Source organism: Crinia signifera, unplaced genomic scaffold, assembly GCF_055691185.1.
Source record: "Crinia signifera unplaced genomic scaffold, ASM5569118v1 HAP2_SCAFFOLD_94, whole genome shotgun sequence".
Classification (NCBI taxonomy): Eukaryota; Metazoa; Chordata; class Amphibia; order Anura; family Myobatrachidae; genus Crinia; species Crinia signifera.
The window spans coordinates 375,001-393,294 of record NW_028142850.1 but is presented as its reverse complement, the minus strand read 5'-3'; the positions used below and the strand labels follow the sequence as shown (position 1 = coordinate 393,294).

General features: G+C 45.6%; 1 long non-coding RNA gene across 2 annotated transcripts in view; it reads right to left on the bottom strand.

Moving 5' to 3' along the window:
- The window catches only part of LOC146056828 (uncharacterized), a 29,739-nt gene extending 14,041 nt beyond the window's left edge, over positions 1–15,698 (bottom strand). For both annotated transcript variants that reach the window (XR_014469431.1, XR_014469430.1), the window contains exons 1-2: positions 8,382–15,698; positions 1,485–4,789 (exon numbers count right to left, since the gene is read on the bottom strand). This is a non-coding gene — a long non-coding RNA (uncharacterized LOC146056828). The remainder of the gene's footprint in view (positions 1–1,484; positions 4,790–8,381) is intronic.
- Positions 15,699–18,294: the final 2,596 nt, after the last annotated feature.

Genomic DNA, 18,294 nt, shown 5'->3' with positions numbered 1-18,294 from the left:
CAATAATCAATGCGGGATATAATGAGTGCATGTATAAGAGATTTAGTAGTGTCTTGTGTGAGATACGGTCGTATTTTGGATATGTTCTTTAGATGCATGTAACATGATTTGGAGACAGATTGAATGTGGGGAAGAAAGGACAGGTCAGAGTCGAGGATGACCCCTAAGCAACGAGCTTGTGGGGTAGGGTAGATGGTCGAGTTGTCAACAGTGATGGAGATATCAGGATGGTAACTGTTCTTAGTTGGCGAGAATATAAGTAATTCTGTTTTTTAAATATTGAGTTTGAGTTGGCGGGAAGACATCCAAGATGAGATGGCAGAGAGACATTCTGAAACTCGGCCCAAAACCACTGGTGACAAGTCTGGGGTTGATAGATAGATTTGAGTATCATCCGCATATAAGTGATACTGAAATCCGAAAGAGCTTATTAGTTTGCCAAGAGAGGAAGTATAGATGGAGAACAGCAGAGGACCTAAGACTGAGCCTTGCGGAACTCCGACTGACAGAGGTAGTGAAGAGGAAGTAGAGTCAGAGAAGCGAACGCTGAAAGAGCGATCAGATAGGTAAGATGTGAACCAGGAAAGGGCTGTATCATTAAGACCTAGGGAGTGTAGTATTTCTACAAGAAGAGTGTGATCCACAGTGTCAAAAGTGTCAAAAGAGTGTGATCCACAGTGTCAAATGCAGCAGATAGATCTAGAAGAATAAGTAGTGAGTAATGGCCTTTAGCCTTAGCAGTTACCAGGTTTATGGGGACTATATATTATCACTTCATTTCTACCAAAGTAGGTGAAATTGATCATTTTCAATTACTTTTGTAGAAAATAAGTACGTCACAGCGGCCGAAACATCTCATGCTCCGTTTTTGGCTTTCACCCCCCCAACCATCACGCCGCAGCCGGAACATTTTCTGCGTCGGTTCCAGCTTTCATTCCCAAAAGCATCTCGTCGCAGGCCAGAACATCTCATGCGTCGGTTCTGGCTTTCACTCCCAAAAGCACCTCGTCGTGGCCAGAACATCTCATCCGTCGGTTCCGGCTTTACCCCCCAAGCACCTTGCCAAGGTGGGAACATTTCATTCACAGGTTCCAGCTTTTACCCTCCAGGCACATAGCCGCGTACATAACAAGCTATTCGCCGGTTCCGGTTTTCACACCCCAATCAAATGTGAAAGGGTACAGCGGTGTGAAAGTGGTATATGGGGCCTATAAATGATCACTTTTTTTTTTTACCAAAGTAGGTGAAAATTATTATTTTCACCTACTTTAGTAGAAAAAAGTATTACTGACATTCAATAAAAAAGCAATGCAGACAATATCACTGCTATCTCCCGCACTGATATCAGCCCTGATTTGGCTCGCTGTCTGCATAAAATAATATAAGGACCTCAATTCATCAAACTTTAAACATAATTTAAGGAAGACCATACATATTTGATAAATATACATGTATGCCAGGAAGATATTATCGCGCCTGCTTACCTGTTGTGGGTAGCTGCTCCTGCAATTTGACGTTTGGAATATGCTGTAGTAAAAATGATGTCACAGTAGTCCAGAGACGTAGCTGGGTAAGTAGTTGACATCACAATTCATTCGTGGAGAAGGTCTACCTGAAAAAAAGAAGAAGGAGGCGCGATAATATGTTCATGACATACATGCATATTTATTAATAATGTGTCTTACATCGTAACACACATAAATGCAGTACTATACAGACAACACAAGTCATCCTTATCAGTTCCTGCCCCAGTGATTGCAAATACATGCTACAGCACATATTAGACCCTTAACTGTGGACCCGTTACTCAGTTTTACACACCCCAATCAAGTGTTATAACATTTCCTGCACCGGTTCCGGCTTTCACTCAAAAAAAAGCACCTCGTCGCAGGCCAGAACATCTCATGCGTCAGTTTCCAGCTTTCACACCTTAATCTAATGTGAAAGGGTACAGCGGTGTGAAAGTGGTATATGGGGCCTATAAATGATCACATTTTTTTTACCAAAGTAGGTGGAAATAACAATTTTCACCTACTTTTGTAGAAAATAAGTAACTCACACGCCGCTACCGGAACATTCCTTGCGTCGGTTCCGGCTTTCACTCCCAAAAGCACCTCTTCGCCTGCCAGAACATCTCATGCGTCGGTTCCGGCTTTCACTCCCAAAAGCATACCGTCGCGGCCAGAACATCTCATCCGTCGGTTCCGGCTTCAACCCCCAAGCACCTTGCTAAGTCAGGAACATTTCATCACAGGTTCCAGATTTTACCCTCCAGGCACATAGCTGCGTACAAGTTATTCCCAGATTCCGGTTTTCACACCCCAATCGAATGTGAAAGGGTACAGCGGTGTGAAAGTGGTATATGGGGTCTAAAAATTATCACTTTTCTTTTACCAAAGCAGGTGAAAATAACAATTTTCACCTACTTTTGTAGAAAAAAAGTACCTTGCAGCAGTCGGTACATCTCATGCACCGGTTCTGGCTTTCACTGCCCAACCATCACGCCGGAACATTTCTTGTGCCGGTTCCAGGTTTCACCCACAAAAGCACCTTGCCAAGGCGGTGACATTTCATTCACAGGTTCCAGCTTTCACCCTCCAGCCACATAGCTGCATATGGACAAGTTATTCGCCGGATCCAGTTTCCACATCCCAATGAAGTGTGATAGGGTACAATGGTGTGAAAGTGATATATGGGGCCTATATATTATCACTTCATTTCTACCAATGTAGGTGAAAATGATAATTTTCACTTACTGTTATAGAAAATAAGTACCTCACAGTGGCTGGAACATCTCATACTTTTTTTGGCTTTCATCCCCCAACCATTACGCCGTGGCCAGAACATTTTCTGCGTCGGTTCCGGCTTTCACTCCCAGAAGCATCCCGTCGCGTCCAGAACATCTCATGCGTCGGTTCCAGCTTTCAGTTCCAAAAACACCTCGCCGCGGCCAGAACATCTCATCCGTCGGTTCCGGCTTTACCCCCAAGCACCTTGCCAAGGCGGTGACATTTCATTCACAGGTTCCAGCTTTCACCCTCCAGGCACATAGCTGCATACTGTATGGACAAGTTATTCCCCGGATCCAGTTTCCACATCCCAATCAAGTGTGATAGGGTACAATGGTGTGAAAGTGATATATGGGGCCTATATATTATCACTTCATTTCTGCCAATGTAGGTGAAAATTATAATTTTCATTTACTTTTGTAGAAAATAAGAACGTCACAGCGGCCGGAACATCTCATGCTCCATTTTTGGCTTTCACCCCTCGACCATTACGCCGTGGCCGGAACATTTTCTGCGTCGGTGCCGGCTTTCACGCCCAAAAGCATCCCGTCGCGTCCAGAACATCTCATGCGTCGGTTCTGGCTTTCACTCCAAAAAGCACCTCGTCGTGGCCAGAACATCTCATCCGTCGGTTCTGGCTTAACCCCCCAAGCACCTTGCCAAGTCGGGAACATTTCATTCACAGGTTCCAGCTTTTACCCTCCAGGCACATAGCCGTGTACGGAACAAATTATTCATAGGTTCCGATTTTCACACCCCAATCGAATGTGAAAGGGTACAGCGGTGTGAAAGTAATATATGGGGCCTATAAATGATCACATTTTTTTTACCAAAGAAGGTGGAAATAACAATTTTCACCTACTTTTGTAGAAAATAAGTACCTCACAGCAGCCGGTACATCTCATGCGCCGGTTTCGGCTTTCACCGCCAAACCACCACGCCGCTACTGGAACATTCCTTTCACCGGTTCCAGGTTTCACCCACAAAAGCACCTTGCCAAGGCAGTACCATTTCATTCACAGGTTCCAGCTTTCACCCTCCAGGCACATACTGTAGCTGCATATGGACAAGTTATTTGCCGGATCCAGTTTTCACATCCCAATCAAGTGTGATAGGGTACAGTGGTGTGAAAGTGGTTTATGGGGACTATATATATTATCACTTCATTTCTACCAAAGTAGGTGAAATTGATCATTTTCACTTACTTTTGTAGAAAATAAGTACGTCACAGCGGCCGAAACATCTCATGCTCCGTTTTTGGCTTTCACCCCCCAACCATCACGCCGCAGCTGGAACATTTTCTGCGTCGGTTCCAGCTTTCATTCCCAAAAGCATCTCGTCGCAGGCCAGAACATCTCATGCGTCGGTTCTGGCTTTCACTCCCAAAAGCACCTCGTCGTGGCCAGAACATCTCATCCGTCGATTCCGGCTTTACCCCCCAAGCACCTTGCCAAGGTGGGAACATTTCATTCACAGGTTCCAGCTTTTACCCTCCAGGCACATAGCCGCGTACATAACAAGCTATTCGCCGGTTCCGGTTTTCACACCCCAATCAAATGTGAAAGGGTACAGCGGTGTGAAAGTGGTATATGGGGCCTATAAATGATCACTTTTTTTTTTTACCAAAGTAGGTGAAAATTATTATTTTCACCTACTTTAGTAGAAAAAAGTATTACTGACATTCAATAAAAAAGCAATGCAGACAATATCACTGCTATCTCCCGCACTGATATCAGCCCTGATTTGGCTCGCTGTCTGCATAAAATAATATAAGGACCTCAATTCATCAAACTTTAAACATAATTTAAGGAAGACCATACATATTTGATAAATATACATGTATGCCAGGAAGATATTATTGCGCCTGCTTACCTGTTGTGGGTAGCTGCTCCTGCAATTTGACGTTTGGAATATGCTGTAGTAAAAATGATGTCACAGTAGTCCAGAGACGTAGCTGGGTAAGTAGTTGACATCACAATTCATTCGTGGAGATGGTCTACCTGAAAAAAAGAAGAAGGAGGCGCGATAATATGTTCATGACATACATGCATATTTATTAATAATGTGTCTTACATCGTAACACATATAAATGCAGTACTATACAGACAACACAAGTCATCCTTATCAGTTCCTGCCCCAGTGATTGCAAATACATGCTACAGCACATATTAGACCCTTAACTGTGGACCCGTTACTCAGTTTTACAAACTGAGCAGGTCCCCGGGTATGTGCTCTGCAGCAGCCAGTCTTGAGGAGCTGTCAGGGACTATCACCCCCCAAAGCACCTCACAGTGCCTGGAACATCTCATGCGCCAGTTTAGGCTTTCACCCGCCTTCAAGCCCATCGCAAAAGCATGACAATCTCATGCTCCGGATCTGGCACCTCTCCAAAGCACCTCAACGCGTCCGGAACATTTCATGCGCCGCTTCCGGCTTTCACCCCCAAACACCACGCCGCGGCCAGAACATTTATTGCGCCGGTTCCAACTTTCACCCCCAAAAGCACCTCGTCGCAGCCAGAATATCTCATACGTCGGTTTAGGCTTCAACCCCTCCCAAGCACCTTGCCAAGGTAGGAACATTTCATTCACAGGTTCCAGCTTTTACCCTCCAGGCACATAGCTGCATATGGACAAGTTATTCGCCAGATCCAGTTTTCACACCCCAATCAAGTGTTATAACATTTCCTGCACCGGTTCCGGCTTTCACTCCCAAAAGCACCTCGTCGCAGGCCAGAACATCTCATGCGTCGGTTCCGGCTTTCACTCCCAAAAGATCCTCGTCACGGCCAAAACATCTCATGCGTCGGTTTCCGGCTTTCACACCTTAATCTAATGTGAAAGGGTACAGCGGTGTGAAAGTGGTATATGAGGCCTATAAATGATCACATTTTTTTTACCAAAGTAGGTGGAAATAACAATTTTCACCTACTTTTGTAGAAAATAAGTAACACACACGCCGCGACCGGAACATTCCTTGCGTCGGTTCCGGCTTTCACTCCCAAAAGCACCTCGTCGCGTGCCAGAACATCTCATGCATCGGTTCCGGCTTTCACTCCCAAAAGCATCCCGTCGCGGCCAGAACATCTCATGCGTCGGTTCCAGCTTTCACTTCCAAAAGCACCTCGTCACGGCCAGAACATCTCATCCGTCGGTTCCGGCTTCAACCCCCAAGCACCTTGCTAAGTCAGGAACATTTCATCACAGGTTCCAGATTTTACCCTCCAGGCACATAGCTGCGTACAAGTTATTCCCAGATTCCGGTTTTCACACCCCAATCGAATGTGAAAGGGTACAGCGGTGTGAAAGTGGTATATGGGGTCTAAAAATTACCACTTTTCTTTTACCAAAGCAGGTGAAAATAACAATTTTCACCTACTTTTGTAGAAAATAAGTACCTTGCAGCAGTCGGTACATCTCATGCGCTGGTTCTGGCTTTCACTGCACAACCATCACGCCAGAACATTTCTTGTGCCGGTTCCAGGTTTCACCCACAAAAGCACCTTGCCAAGGCGGTAACATTTCATTCACAGGTTCCAGCTTTCACCCTCCAGGCACATAGCTGCATATGGACAAGTTATTCGCCGGATCCAGTTTCCACATCCCAATCAAGTGTGATAGGGTACAATGGTGTGAAAGTGATATATGGGGCCTATATATTATCACTTCATTTCTACCAATGTAGGTGAAAATGATAATTTTCACTTACTTTTATAGAAAATAAGTACCTCACAGTGGCTGGAACATCTCATACTGTTTTTGGCTTTCATCCCCCAACCATTACGCCGTGGCCAGAACATTTTCTGCGTCGGTTCCGGCTTTCACTCCCAGAAGCATCCCGTCGCGTCCAGAACATCTCATGCGTCGGTTCCAGCTTTCAGTTCCAAAAACACCTCGCCGCGGCCAAAACATCTCATCCGTCGGTTCCGGCTTTACCCCCAAGCACCTTGCCAAGGTGGTGACATTTCATTCACAGGTTCCAGCTTTCACCCTCCAGGCACATAGCTGCATACTGTATAGACAAGTTATTCGCCGGATCCAGTTTCCACATCCCAATCAAGTGTGATAGGGTACAATGGTGTGAAAGTGATATATGGGGCCTATATATTATCACTTCATTTCTGCCAATGTAGGTGAAAATGATAATTTTCACTTACTTTTGTAGAAAATAAGAACGTCACAGCGGCCGGAACATCTCATGCTCCGTTTTTGGCTTTCACCCCTCAACCATTACGCCGTGGCCGGAACATTTTCTGCGTCGGTTCCGGCTTTCACTCCCAAAAGCATCCCGTTGCGTCCAGAACATCTCATGCGTCGGTTCTGGCTTTCACTCCTAAAAGCACCTCGTCGTGGCCAGAACATCTCATCCGACGGTTCTGGCTTAACCCCCCAAGCACCTTGCCAAGTCGGGAACATTTCATTCACAGGTTCCAGCTTTTACCCTCCAGGTACATAGCCGTGTACGGAACAAATTATTCCCAGGTTCCGATTTTCACACCCCAATCGAATGTGAAAGGGTACAGCGGTGTGAAAGTAATATATGGGGCCTATAAATGATCACATTTTTTTTACCAAAGAAGGTGGAAATAACAATTTTCACCTACTTTTGTAGAAAATAAGTACCTCACAGCAGCCGGTACATCTCATGCGCCGGTTTCGGCTTTCACCGCCAAACCACCACTACTGGAACATTCCTTTCACCGGTTCCAGGTTTCACCCACAAAAGCACCTGGCCAAGGCAGTACCATTTCATTCACAGGTTCCAGCTTTCACCCTCCAGGCACATAGCTGCATATGGACAAGTTATTTGCCGGATCCAGTTTTCACATCCCAATCAAGTGTGATAGGGTACAGTGGTGTGAAAGTGGTTTATGGGGACTATATATTATCACTTCATTTCTACCAAAGTAGGTGAAATTGATCATTTTCAATTACTTTTGTAGAAAATAAGTACGTCACAGCGGCCGAAACATCTCATGCTCCATTTTTGGCTTTCACCCCCCCAACCATCACGCCGCAGCCGGAACATTTTCTGCGTCGGTTCCAGCTTTCATTCCCAAAAGCATCTCGTCGCAGGCCAGAACATCTCATGCGTCGGTTCTGGCTTTCACTCCCAAAAGCACCTCATCGTGGCCAGAACATCTCATCCGTCGGTTCCGGCTTGCACCTTGCCAAGGTGGGAACATTTCATTCACAGGTTCCAGCTTTTACCCTCCAGGCACATAGCCGCGTACATAACAAGCTATTCGCCGGTTCCGGTTTTCACACCCCAATCAAATGCGAAAGGGTACAGCGGTGTGAAAGTGGTATATGGGGCCTATAAATGATCACTTTTTTTTTTTACCAAAGTAGGTGAAAATTATTATTTTCACCTACTTTAGTAGAAAAAAGTATTACTGACATTCAATAAAAAAGCAATGCAGACAATATCACTGCTATCTCCCGCACTGATATCAGCCCTGATTTGGCTCGCTGTCTGCATAAAATAATATAAGGACCTCAATTCATCAAACTTTAAACATAATTTAAGGAAGACCATACATATTTGATAAATATACATGTATGCCAGGAAGATATTATCGCGCCTGCTTACCTGTTGTGGGTAGCTGCTCCTGCAATTTGACGTTTGGAATATGCTGTAGTAAAAATGATGTCACAGTAGTCCAGAGACGTAGCTGGGTAAGTAGTTGACATCACAATTCATTCGTGGAGAAGGTCTACCTGAAAAAAAGAAGAAGGAGGCGCGATAATATGTTCATGACATACATGCATATTTATTAATAATGTGTCTTACATCGTAACACACATAAATGCAGTACTATACAGACAACACAAGTCATCCTTATCAGTTCCTGCCCCAGTGATTGCAAATACATGCTACAGCACATATTAGACTCTTAACTGTGGACCCGTTACTCAGTTTTACACACCCCAATCAAGTGTTATAACATTTCCTGCACCGGTTCCGGCTTTCACTCAAAAAAAAGCACCTCGTCGCAGGCCAGAACATCTCATGCGTCAGTTTCCAGCTTTCACACCTTAATCTAATGTGAAAGGGTACAGCGGTGTGAAAGTGGTATATGGGGCCTATAAATGATCACATTTTTTTTTACCAAAGTAGGTGGAAATAACAATTTTCACCTACTTTTGTAGAAAATAAGTAACTCACACGCCGCTACCGGAACATTCCTTGCGTCGGTTCCGGCTTTCACTCCCAAAAGCACCTCGTCGCCTGCCAGAACATCTCATGCGTCGGTTCCGGCTTTCACTCCCAAAAGCATACCGTCGCGGCCAGAACATCTCATCCGTCGGTTCCGGCTTCAACCCCCAAGCACCTTGCTAAGTCAGGAACATTTCATCACAGGTTCCAGATTTTACCCTCCAGGCACATAGCTGCGTACAAGTTATTCCCAGATTCCGGTTTTCACACCCCAATCGAATGTGAAAGGGTACAGCGGTGTGAAAGTGGTATATGGGGTCTAAAAATTATCACTTTTCTTTTACCAAAGCAGGTGAAAATAACAATTTTCACCTACTTTTGTAGAAAAAAAGTACCTTGCAGCAGTCGGTACATCTCATGCGCCGGTTCTGGCTTTCACTGCCCAACCATCACGCCGGAACATTTCTTGTGCCGGTTCCAGGTTTCACCCACAAAAGCACCTTGCCAAGGCGGTGACATTTCATTCACAGGTTCCAGCTTTCACCCTCCAGGCACATAGCTGCATATGGACAAGTTATTCGCCGGATCCAGTTTCCACATCCCAATGAAGTGTGATAGGGTACAATGGTGTGAAAGTGATATATGGGGCCTATATATTATCACTTCATTTCTACCAATGTAGGTGAAAATGATAATTTTCACTTACTGTTATAGAAAATAAGTACCTCACAGTGGCTGGAACATCTCATACTTTTTTTGGCTTTCATCCCCCAACCATTACGCCGTGGCCAGAACATTTTCTGCGTCGGTTCCGGCTTTCACTCCCAGAAGCATCCCGTCGCGTCCAGAACATCTCATGCGTCGGTTCCAGCTTTCAGTTCCAAAAACACCTCGCCGCGGCCAGAACATCTCATCCGTCGGTTCCGGCTTTACCCCCAAGCACCTTGCCAAGGCGGTGACATTTCATTCACAGGTTCCAGCTTTCACCCTCCAGGCACATAGCTGCATACTGTATGGACAAGTTATTCCCCGGATCCAGTTTCCACATCCCAATCAAGTGTGATAGGGTACAATGGTGTGAAAGTGATATATGGGGCCTATATATTATCACTTCATTTCTGCCAATGTAGGTGAAAATTATAATTTTCATTTACTTTTGTAGAAAATAAGAACGTCACAGCGGCCGGAACATCTCATGCTCCATTTTTGGCTTTCACCCCTCGACCATTACGCCGTGGCCGGAACATTTTCTGCGTCGGTGCCGGCTTTCACGCCCAAAAGCATCCCGTCGCGTCCAGAACATCTCATGCGTCGGTTCTGGCTTTCACTCCAAAAAGCACCTCGTCGTGGCCAGAACATCTCATCCGTCGGTTCTGGCTTAACCCCCCAAGCACCTTGCCAAGTCGGGAACATTTCATTCACAGGTTCCAGCTTTTACCCTCCAGGCACATAGCCGTGTACGGAACAAATTATTCATAGGTTCCGATTTTCACACCCCAATCGAATGTGAAAGGGTACAGCGGTGTGAAAGTAATATATGGGGCCTATAAATGATCACATTTTTTTTACCAAAGAAGGTGGAAATAACAATTTTTACCTACTTTTGTAGAAAATAAGTACCTCACAGCAGCCGGTACATCTCATGCGCCGGTTTCGGCTTTCACCGCCAAACCACCACGCCGCTACTGGAACATTCCTTTCACCGGTTCCAGGTTTCACCCACAAAAGCACCTTGCCAAGGCAGTACCATTTCATTCACAGGTTCCAGCTTTCACCCTCCAGGCACATACTGTAGCTGCATATGGACAAGTTATTTGCCGGATCCAGTTTTCACATCCCAATCAAGTGTGATAGGGTACAGTGGTGTGAAAGTGGTTTATGGGGACTATATATATTATCACTTCATTTCTACCAAAGTAGGTGAAATTGATCATTTTCACTTACTTTTGTAGAAAATAAGTACGTCACAGCGGCCGAAACATCTCATGCTCCGTTTTTGGCTTTCACCCCCCAACCATCACGCCGCAGCTGGAACATTTTCTGCGTCGGTTCCAGCTTTCATTCCCAAAAGCATCTCGTCGCAGGCCAGAACATCTCATGCGTCGGTTCTGGCTTTCACTCCCAAAAGCACCTCGTCGTGGCCAGAACATCTCATCCGTCGGTTCCGGCTTTACCCCCCAAGCACCTTGCCAAGGTGGGAACATTTCATTCACAGGTTCCAGCTTTTACCCTCCAGGCACATAGCCGCGTACATAACAAGCTATTCGCCGGTTCCGGTTTTCACACCCCAATCAAATGTGAAAGGGTACAGCGGTGTGAAAGTGGTATATGGGGCCTATAAATGATCACTTTTTTTTTTTACCAAAGTAGGTGAAAATTATTATTTTCACCTACTTTAGTAGAAAAAAGTATTACTGACATTCAATAAAAAAGCAATGCAGACAATATCACTGCTATCTCCCGCACTGATATCAGCCCTGATTTGGCTCGCTGTCTGCATAAAATAATATAAGGACCTCAATTCATCAAACTTTAAACATAATTTAAGGAAGACCATACATATTTGATAAATATACATGTATGCCAGGAAGATATTATTGCGCCTGCTTACCTGTTGTGGGTAGCTGCTCCTGCAATTTGACGTTTGGAATATGCTGTAGTAAAAATGATGTCACAGTAGTCCAGAGACGTAGCTGGGTAAGTAGTTGACATCACAATTCATTCGTGGAGAAGGTCTACCTGAAAAAAAGAAGAAGGAGGCGCGATAATATGTTCATGACATACATGCATATTTATTAATAATGTGTCTCACATCGTAACACACATAAATGCAGTACTATACAGACAACACAAGTCATCCTTATCAGTTCCTGCCCCAGTGATTGCAAATACATGCTACAGCACATATTAGACCCTTAACTGTGGACCCGTTACTCAGTTTTACAAACTGAGCAGGTCCCGGGTATGTGCTCTGCAGCAGCCAGTCTTGAGGAGCTGTCAGGGACTATCACCCCCCAAAGCACCTCACAGTGCCTGGAACATCTCATGCGCCAGTTTAGGCTTTCACCCGCCTTCAAGCCCATCGCAAAAGCATGACAATCTCATGCTCCGGATCTGGCACCTCTCCAAAGCACCTCAACGCGTCCGGAACATTTCATGCGCTGCTTCCGGCTTTCACCCCCAAACACCACGCCGCGGCCAGAACATTTATTGCGCCGGTTCCAACTTTCACCCCCAAAAGCACCTCGTCGCAGCCAGAATATCTCATACGTCGGTTCAGGCTTCAACCCCTCCCAAGCACCTTGCCAAGGTGGGAACATTTCATTCACAGGTTCCAGCTTTTACCCTCCAGGCACATAGCTGCATATGGACAAGTTATTCGCCAGATCCATTTTTCACACCCCAATCAAGTGTTATAACATTTCCTGCACCGGTTCCGGTTTTCACTCCCAAAAGCACCTCGTCACGGGCCAGAACATCTCATGCGTCGGTTCCGGCTTTCACTCCCAAAAGATCCTCGTCACGGCCAAAACATCTCATGCGTCGGTTTCCCGCTTTCACACCCCAATCTAATGTGAAAGGGTACAGCGGTGTGAAAGTGGTATATGGGGCCTATAAATGATCAAATTTTTTTTACCAAAGTAGGTGGAAATAACAATTTTCACCTACTTTTGAAGAAAATAAGTAACTCACACGCCGCGACCGGAACATTCCTTGCGTCGGTTCCAGCTTTCACTCCCAAAAGCACCTCGTTGCGTGCCAGAACATCTCATGCGTCGGTTCCGGCTTTCACTCCCAAAAGCATACCGTCGCGGCCAGAACATCTCATGCGTCGGTTCCAGCTTTCACTTCCAAAAGCACCTCGTCGCGGCCAGAACATCTCATCCGTCGGTTCCGGCTTCAACCCCCAAGCACCTTGCTAAGTCAGGAACATTTCATCACAGGTTCCAGATTTTACCCTCCAGGCACATAGCTGCGTACAAGTTATTCCCAGATTCCGGTTTTCACACCCCAATCGAATGTGAAAGGGTACAGCGGTGTGAAAGTGGTATATGGGGTCTAAAAATTATCACTTTTCTTTTACCAAAGCAGGTGAAAATAACAATTTTCACCTACTTTTGTAGAAAATAAGTACCTTGCAGCAGTCGGTACATCTCATGCGCCGGTTCTGGCTTTCACTGCCCAACCATCACGCCGGAACATTTCTTGTGCCGGTTCCAGGTTTCACCCACAAAAGCACCTTGCCAAGGCGGTGACATTTCATTCACAGGTTCCAGCTTTCACCCTCCAGGCACATAGCTGCATACTGTATGGACAAGTTATTCGCCAGATCCAGTTTCCACATCCCAATCAAGTGTGATAGGGTACAATGGTGTGAAAGTGATATATGGGGCCTATGTATTATCACTTCATTTCTGCCAATGTAGGTGAAAATGATCATTTTCACTTACTTTTGTAGAAAATAAGAACGTCACAGCGGCCGGAACATCTCATGCTCCGTTTTTGGCTTTCACCCCTCAACCATTACGCCGTGGCCGGAACATTTTCTGCGTCGGTTCCGGCTTTCACTCCCAAAAGCATCCCGTCGCGTCCAGAACATCTCATGCGTCGGTTCTGGCTTTCACTCCTAAAAGCACCTCGTCGTGGCCAGAACATCTCATCCGTCGGTTCTGGCTTAACCCCCCAAGCACCTTGCCAAGTCGGGAACATTTCATTCACAGGTTCCAGCTTTTACCCTCCAGGCACATAGCCGTGTACGGAACAAATTATTCCCAGGTTCCGATTTTCACACCCCAATCGAATGTGAAAGGGTACAGCGGTGTGAAAGTAAAATATGGGGCCTAGAAATGATCACATTTTTTTTACCAAAGAAGGTGGAAATAACAATTTTCACCTACTTTTGTAGAAAATAAGTACCTCACAGCAGCCGGTACATCTCATGCGCCGGTTTCGGCTTTCACCGCCAAACCACCACGCCGCTACTGGAACATTCCTTTCCCCGGTTCCAGGTTTCACCCACAAAAGCACCTTGCCAAGGCAGTACCATTTCATTCACAGGTTCCAGCTTTCACCCTCCAGGCACATAGCTGCATATAGACAAGTTATTTGCCGGATCCAGTTTTCACATCCCAATCAAGTGTGATAGGGTACAGTGGTGTGAAAGTGGTTTATGGGGACTATATATTATCACTTCATTTCTACCAAAGTAGGTGAAATTTATCATTTTCACTTACTTTTGTAGAAAATAAGTACCACACAGCGGCCGAAACATCTCATGCTCCGTTTTTGGCTTTCACCCCCCAACCATCACGCCGCAGCCGGAACATTTTCTGCGTCAGTTCCAGCTTTCATTCCCAAAAGCATCTCGTCGCAGGCCAGAACATCTTATGCGTCGGTTTCCGGCTTTCACTCCCAAAAGCATCCCGTCGCGTCCAGAACATCTCATGCGTCGGTTCTGGCTTTCACTCCCAAAAGCATCCCGTCGCGGCCAGAACATCTCATGCGTTGGTTCCAGCTTTCACTTCCAAAAGCACCTTGTCACGGCCAGAACATCTCATCCGTCGGTTCCGGCTTCAACCCCCAAGCACCTTGCTAAGTCAGGAACATTTCATCACAGGTTCCAGATTTTACCCTCCAGGCACATAGCTGCGTACAAGTTATTCCCAGATTCCGGTTTTCACACCCCAATCGAATGTGAAATGGTACAGCGGTGTGAAAGTGGTATATGGGGTCTAAAAATTATCACTTTTTTTTACCAAAGGAGGTGAAAATAACAATTTTCACCTACTTTTGTAGAAAATAAGTACCTTGCAGCAGTCGGTACATCTCATGCGCCGGTTTCGGCTTTCACTGCCCAACCATCACGCCGGAACATTTCTTGTGCCGGTTCCAGGTTTGACCCACAAAAGCACCTTGCCAAGGCGGTGACATTTCATTCACAGGTTCCAGCTTTCACCCTCCAGGCACATAGCTGCATATGGACAAGTTATTTGCCGGATCCAGTTTTCACATCCCAATCAAGTGTGATAGGGTACAGTGGTGTGAAAGTGGTTTATGGGGACTATATATTATCACTTCATTTCTACCAAAGTAGGTGAAATTTATCATTTTCACTTACTTTTGTAGAAAATAAGTACGTCACAGCGGCCGAAACATCTCATGCTCCGTTTTTGGCTTTCACCCCCCAACCATCACGCCGCAGCCGGAACATTTTCTGCGTCGGTTCCAGCTTTCATTCCCAAAAGCATCTCGTCGCAGGCCAGAACATCTCATGCGTCGGTTCTGGCTTTCACTCCCAAAAGCACCTCGTCGTGGCCAGAACATCTCATCCGTCGGTTCCGGCTTTACCCCCCAAGCACCTTGCCAAGGTGGGAACATTTCATTCACAGGTTCCAGCTTTTACCCTCCAGGCACATAGCCGCGTACATAACAAGCTATTCGCCGGTTCCAGTTTTCACACCCCAATCAAATGTGAAAGGGTACAGCGGTGTGAAAGTGGTATATGGGGCCTATAAATTATCACTTTTTTTTTTTACCAAAGTAGGTGAAAATTATTATTTTCACCTACTTTAGTAGAAAAAAGTATTACTGACATTCAATAAAAAAGCAATGCAGACAATATCACTGCTATCTCCCGCACTGATATCAGCCCTGATTTGGCTCGCTGTCTGCATAAAATAATATAAGGACCTCAATTCATCAAACTTTAAACATAATTTAAGGAAGACCATACATATTTGATAAATATACATGTATGCCAGGAAGATATTATCGCGCCTGCTTACCTGTTGTGGGTAGCTGCTCCTGCAATTTGACGTTTGGAATATGCTGTAGTAAAAATGATGTCACAGTAGTCCAGAGACGTAGCTGGGTAAGTAGTTGACATCACAATTCATTCGTGGAGAAGGTCTACCTGAAAAAAAAGAAGAAGGAGGCGCGATAATATGTTCATGACATACATGCATATTTATTAATAATGTGTCTTACATCGTAACACACATAAATGCAGTACTATACAGACAACACAAGTCATCCTTATCAGTTCCTGCCCCAGTGATTGCAAATACATGCTACAGCACATATTAGACCCTTAACTGTGGACCCGTTACTCAGTTTTACAAACTGAGCAGGTCCCCGGGTATGTGCTCTGCAGCAGCCAGTCTTGAGGAGCTGTCAGGGACTATCACCCCCCAAAGCACCTCACAGTGCCTGGAACATCTCATGCGCCAGTTTAGGCTTTCACCCGCCTTCAAGCCCATCGCAAAAGCATGACAATCTCATGCTCCGGATCTGGCACCTCTCCAAAGCACCTCAACGCGTCCGGAACATTTCATGAGCCGCTTCCGGCTTTCACCCCCAAACACCACGCCGCAGCCAGAACATTTATTGCGCCGGTTCCAACTTTCACCCCCAAAAGCACCTCGTCGCAGCCAGAATATCTCATACGTCGGTTCAGGCTTCAACCCCTCCCAAGCACCTTGCCAAGGTGGGAACATTTCATTCACAGGTTCCAGCTTTTACCCTCCAGGCACATAGCTGCATATGGACAAGTTATTCGCCAGATCCAGTTTTCACACACCAATCAAGTGTTATAACATTTCCTGCACCGGTTCCGGCTTTCACTCCCAAAAGCACCTCGTCGCAGGCCAGAACATCTCATGCGTCGGTTCCGGCTTTCACTCCCAAAAGATCCTCGTCACGGCCAAAACATCTCATGCGTCGGTTTCCGGCTTTCACACCTTAATCTAATGTGAAAGGGTACAGCGGTGTGAAAGTGGTATATGGGGCCTATAAATGATCACATTTTTTTCACCAAAGTAGGTGGAAATAACAATTTTTACCTACTTTTGTAGAAAATAAGTAACTCACACGCCGCGACCGGAACATTCCTTGCGTCGGTTCCGGCTTTCACTCCCAAAAGCACCTCGTCGCGTGCCAGAACATCTCATGCGTCGGTTCCAGCTTTCACTCCCAAAAGCATACCGTCGCGGCCAGAACATCTCATGCGTCGGTTCCAGCTTTCACTTCCAAAAGCACCTCGTCACGGCCAGAACATCTCATCCGACGGTTCTGGCTTAACCCCCAAGCGCCTTGCTAAGTCAGGAACATTTCATCACAGGTTCCAGATTTTACCCTCCAGGCACATAGCTGCGTACAAGTTATTCCCAGATTCCGGTTTTCACACCCCAATCGAATGTGAAAGGGTACAGCGGTGTGAAAGTGGTATATGGGGTCTAAAAAGTATCACTTTTCTTTTACCAAAGCAGGTGAAAATAACAATTTTCACCTACTTTTGTAGAAAATAAGTACCTTGCAGCAGTCGGTACATCTCATGCGCCGGTTCTGGCTTTCACTGCCCAACCATCACGCCGGAACATTTCTTGTGCCGGTTCCAGGTTTCACCCACAAAAGCACCTTGCCAAGGCGGTGACATTTCATTCACAGGTTCCAGCTTTCACCCTCCAGACACATAGCTGCATATGGACAAGTTATTTGCCGGATCCAGTTTTCACATCCCAATCAAGTGTGATAGGGTACAGTGGTGTGAAAGTGGTTTATGGGGACTATATATTATCACTTCATTTCTACCAAAGTAGGTGAAATTGATCATTTTCAATTACTTTTGTAGAAAATAAGTACGTCACAGCGGCCGAAACATCTCATGCTCCGTTTTTGGCTTTCACCCCCCAACCATCACGCCGCAGCCGGAACATTTTCTGCGTCGGTTCCAGCTTTCATTCCCAAAAGCATCTCGTCGCAGGCCAGAACATCTCATGCGTCGGTTCTGGCTTTCACTCCCAAAAGCACCTCGTCGTGGCCAGAACATCTCATCCGTCGGTTCCGGCTTTACCCCCCAAGCACCTTGCCAAGGTGGGAACATTTCATTCACAGGTTCCAGCTTTTACCCTCCAGGCACATAGCCGCGTACATAACAAGCTATTCGCCGGTTCCGGTTTTCACACCCCAATCAAATGTGAAAGGGTACAGCGGTGTGAAAGTGGTATATGGGGCCTATAAATTATCACTTTTTTTTTTTACCAAAGTAGGTGAAAATTATTATTTTCACCTACTTTAGTAGAAAAAAGTATTACTGACATTCAATAAAAAAGCAATGCAGACAACATCACTGCTATCTCCCGCACTGATATCAGCCCTGATTTGGCTCGCTGTCTGCATAAAATAATATAAGGACCTCAATTCATCAAACTTTAAACATAATTTAAGGAAGACCATACATATTTGATAAATATACATGTATGCCAGGAAGATATTATCGCGCCTGCTTACCTGTTGTGGGTAGCTGCTCCTGCAATTTGACGTTTGGAATATGCTGTAGTAAAAATGA